The 5019-nt window shown below is 37.2% G+C and overlaps 1 protein-coding gene across 1 annotated transcript in view; it reads left to right on the top strand.

The window, feature by feature from the left end:
- Positions 1 to 4512, top strand: part of LOC135212698 (heme transporter hrg1-A-like) — an 85397-nt gene extending 80885 nt beyond the window's left edge. The window contains exon 5 of the transcript XR_010313968.1: positions 4374 to 4512. The gene's annotated coding sequence lies outside the window, so the exon portion shown is untranslated. The remainder of the gene's footprint in view (positions 1 to 4373) is intronic.
- The last annotated feature ends 507 nt before the right edge of the window (positions 4513 to 5019 follow it).

The following is a 5019-nucleotide window of genomic DNA, read 5'->3' as shown; positions in this document are numbered from 1 at the left end:
TGTGCCTGTGTTGGATTTGTTGTGCTTGTGAGTTTCTGTTGAGTTATATATGAGTTGTTATAGTTGAGGGTCGTTGTTGATGAGCTGTTGTGATTTCTTGGTGTTGTTAGTGGGTGTGTGTGTGGTGCCTTTTTGTGTTAGTGATTGTTTGTGCAGTGGTCTTTTGTTGTGGTTGTATTTCTTGTTTGTTGTTAGGTTGTGGTTGTTCCTTGGTTGTTTGCTGTGTTGTTGAGTTGTGGTTGTGTTCCTTGGTTGTTGTGGTCTTTGGGTGTTGTGTTGTTGGGTTGTGGTGCTTGTTTGTTGATTTGTTATTGGGTGTGTGTCACAACAGCCGTATACAGTGGACAATACAGCCCTTGCCCTGAGTGTGTCAAGAAGTGGTTGGTAAGTACATGTATTTTGAGAGTTTTTTTGTTTTTGGGTTTGTGTAGATCAATTGTCCTGAGTGTATTCCATGGTGTGAAGAGGAGAGTGTGACTGAGAGTAAGTTTGGCAGCTGGATTGATTAAGTTTATGTGGGGGGTGGGGGGCGAGATTTGCCCGCTTGCTTTTAAGCTTCTGATCCCACCACACAGAGTTTATGTAAATATCTCCTTTTTCAGTAATATCGGCCTTCTGCCGTAGATTTTTGTTTGTAGGAACTCTCGTCCCTCCAGGCAAGGCCATTTTTACGAGCGTTAGAATACATTTTCAAGGAGGGAATGACCAGTTCGTTTATATATATATATATATATATATATATATATATATATATATATATATATATATGTGTGTGTGTGTGTGTGTGTGTATGTGTGTTAATATATATACAATCATACATACATACAGGTGGTCCCCAATTATAGGTGGGAGTTCCATTCCCCGGGGTGTGCCGATAAACGAAAACCACCATTAAAAGAAACTCAGCGATTTATTGCACCATAATGTGCTTATGGCCTCAATAACCCGGTTATTGGGGCCAAAATCCCCTTCTGGCACCTCTGTTAGGTCATAACTCTATTACTGGTATGGCCCCAATAACTGGAACACAACCCGTTAAATCACCAATTTTTGGGGCTAGACAAGAGCTAGAAAACCAGATTGCCAATAACAGAGTCCACCGAAAACTGGGGACTGCTTGTGTCTGTATATATATATATATATATATATATATATATATATATATATATATATATATATATATATGAATGGTAAAAGTGTTCTGTTACAACAGAATTTCATCTGATAAAAGGAGCCCATAAAAATGCCCAAATATAGAAAGTAAGTACTATATTGCAGAGACTACTGTCTCTCTCTTCAGGTTAGTAATGAATGAGAAAAGTTACAGAAAAGGCAGTATTTATACCTAGAGATCATTCTATAGGTAGCCATTTTAGTACTAGGTCACCCCCTCTAATAATTTCTCTTTAATCTTAAGTGTTGGGTGAAGAAAGATTTTATCAATGATATCTGAATCCCAGGCTCTATCATCTGGCTTTTTTACCAACATTTGCTGCTATAAATTATATGTGACAAATCCAGATTATTCTGTGGTTGTGGTTATTTAAATGGTTAAAAATAGCTGAGCTCCGTTGTCCATACTTAATTGACCATTTATGATGTATTAATCTTTGGGAGATTGATTTTCCTGTAAAACCAATGTAAGATTCGTCACAGTCCAGGGATGGGATTTTGTATACTCCTGTGTCTTTGGCGATTGTCTTTTGTGGGACGTTAATCAGTGATTTGGGTCCGTAAAGGCAAAAGGGTTAGATTTTCCAAGAGTCTAGGTCACCGTCTTAATCCTGTCCTGGTGTGGGATTTTTATTTTATTGTTGGGTGTCTCTCTGGTCTTGTCTTGAGGGGGTCGGTAGAAAATTACGTTTGCTTTATGAATCACTCTCAATTATATGGTCAGCATACCTTAAAGACAAAAGCTGCTTACGAATTAGTTCACATTCCTTTTCCAGGAAATCTGGGGAACAAATTCGTAAGGCTCTTAAGAATAGGTTGCTGGCTACACCCATGGTTACTAAAGCAGTGGATTTATGAAAGTGAGAAGGTTGGTTTCCTTTATGTGGTAAATTTGTATTCTGTCATGTCTCTAATTATTAAAACATCAAGAAAAGGAATCTAGTTACCAGTTTCCCATTCAACTTTAACTTTGATGCTGGACACTAATGCATTTAATTTTGAAAGGAATTAGTTGAAACGGCCCCACCTATTATCTAAAAATGTTAGAATATCATCTACATAAGTCATTCACAGCATGGTTTTGGGATTTTATTGCATGTATTACTATAGTTTCTATCAAGATAGGCGTAGCCACCAACCTATTCTTAAGAGCCTTACGAATTTGTTCCCCAGATTTACTGAAAAGAAATTTGAACTAATTTGTAAGCAGCTTTCGTCTTTAAGGAATCCTGACCATATAAGTGAGAAAGTGCTTCATAAAGCAAACGTAATTTCCTACTGACCCCCTCAAGACAAGACCAGAGAGACACCAAACAATAAAATAAAAAATCCACACTTGGACAGGATTAAGACGGTGACCTAGACTCTAAGAAAATCTAATACCTTTACCTACCCAAATACACTAGCCAAATCCGTGATTAACATCCAACAAAAGATAAACCCCAAAAGACACAGGAGTATACAAAATCCCATGCCTGGACTGTGACCAATCTTACATTGGTTTTACTGGAAAATCACATCCCCAGATATTAATGCAACATAAAAGGTCAGTTAGGTATGGAAAACAGAGCCCAACTATTTTTAACCATATAAATAACCATAATCACAGAATAAACTTAAATTTGTCACGTATAATTCATAGCAGCAAATGTTGGTACAAAAGCCAGATGATAGAGTTAGCATTGGCTAAACAAAGACAGGTAACGAACATCTCCAAGGGCGCCTTGGATTCAGATATCATAGATAAAATCATTGGGGGAGGGGGTGTTGACCTAGTACTAAAATGGCTATCTGTAGATGGATCTCTTGGCGTGAATACTGACTGTTTGTAACTTTTCTCATTCATTACTTGCCTGAAGAGAGAGACAACAGTCTCTGAAATATAGTACGTACTTACTTTCTATATTCTGGCATTTTTTATGATATTCTCTACATTTACTTCTCTGCAGACTCTTATTTTTCTGAAAATCTATTATCACTTCCACACTATTTGTTTTTCATTACATGCATAACTTTTCTTGTTCCCCTTCTTCATGAATATTGCATCTGCCCATCATACCTGTATGCTACACAACCTCACCCGTCTTGATGTTGCCTCTCAGAAAAAACTTGTTTACTTACAATAAATTAAGATATTAAATATTTTATTCCTTCTTTCTGACATCCTTAAACCATATGTGCTTCCCGCTGACCCTGACCCCCATCTTGAAGTTTTACACATACAGTATGGTCCCAAAATATGTGATCAGATTGTGCGATTCCCCTTTTATGTGGCTGCTAGTTCTCAAAAATAAATTTTCTGTATCTGCGAAGCCATTCAAAGTCTGCAAGTCACGCACCACAGAACATATCAAATCTATTGTCTTTTTAAGTATTTTAGGGGGGTGGGTTTTGCTGATGTCTGAGAGAAGGTGGGGGGGGGGAAATGTGAAAGATTTCCTGCTCAGCCATTGGCTACAACAGAAGGCTCCGCCTCACACATTTGTGATGTCATAGCACAGTGTGTATAAAAAATCGGTATCAACATCATCGCCATCACTATTGTTCTTAGTCACGTGCAAGCTCTCGTTACTCAAATGGTTCACAAAGCCTTCCTTCTGCAGAACTCTTCACAGAGGATGAGATAGAGGAGTTTGAAGGTTTTTTTAGCAGAGGATGGGTAGCGGAAATTTCACCCTAAACGTTTTTTTAAAGATTTTTACAGCAGGAAATCACTGTATCATACAGTACACTTGCACCCAATGGTGGCAGTGTTTGCATGTGGGAGTTTTCACCATCCTGGGTTTAATTTTAAACGTTTTCAAGCTATTAAAACTTTAAAACCTTTTTAATGTTTTATTTATCCATAAGAACCATTTCATATAAAAAATTACAGTATAGTAAATAGAAAGTATTGAGAATGGGTAGTAAAAAGGTTTGACTGGGTAAGTTGCCATTTGTCTTGGCCCTAATGGAATTATTCCCATAAGGTATATATGTATCAAAATCTGCGATTTTCTAATCCTGCAAGGCCATGGATCAACCAAATTCTCACATAATTGGGAACTGTACCGCATCATACTTTACCGTCTAGCCTACTTCTGTATTTTTAATTGTAATCCATTGTCATTCAGTTCTTTATGTGCTTACCTTACCTCCCTGTTATAAAACACAATTATCTTAATTACCTGTACATCCACTTTTTCATTCTTTTTAAACAGGACTTGAGACAGCATGGGATTGACTCCATTTCTTGAAATTCCTGCAACCGTCCATGAGCAGTAAACCAGTAAGTCTTGAATATTTGTCTTCATGCTGGAGGGGAGATCTGAATAGAAATCCTTTGCCACCAGACTGTCATGTGCAAACCTAGCCACGACAATACTATGTACTGTATGTAAGTATGAGTCTTTTAATTATGGTGAATTGCAATGTGCATATATCCATTTTTGTGTGCGAGCAACATTAGAATATAAGAAATAAACCACCAAACTTTCTCACCATAAGCCTCTATGTAAGTGGGCAAGATTAGTTATGTAGGTCTTAGCTTCATTATATCGCTTAATGTCCCTATGTCTGATACTACTATCATTTGCATGTAAGGGAAAACTTGCATCTGCACAATTATGAAAGGCTATCTTCACTAGGCACAACAGTTGATCCTTTTATCTTCAAATCTGGAATCTTATGAAATACAAAGCTCAAAGAACAAGCCAAAATCCAGCATACTGATTTTTTCTTATAAAAGATAAGACCACAAAAGATATACACTTGTGGAGCCACTTCTGTGATAAGTGCATATTGAGGAAGGGTATGAATTGGATGATTCACATGTTTCATTTGTTTGATTTTATGTACAGCCCTCCA

This window comes from Macrobrachium nipponense, chromosome 41 (genome assembly GCF_015104395.2).
Source record: "Macrobrachium nipponense isolate FS-2020 chromosome 41, ASM1510439v2, whole genome shotgun sequence".
NCBI classification, from domain to species: domain Eukaryota; kingdom Metazoa; phylum Arthropoda; class Malacostraca; order Decapoda; family Palaemonidae; genus Macrobrachium; species Macrobrachium nipponense.
This window is presented reverse-complemented; position numbering and strand designations above follow the sequence as displayed.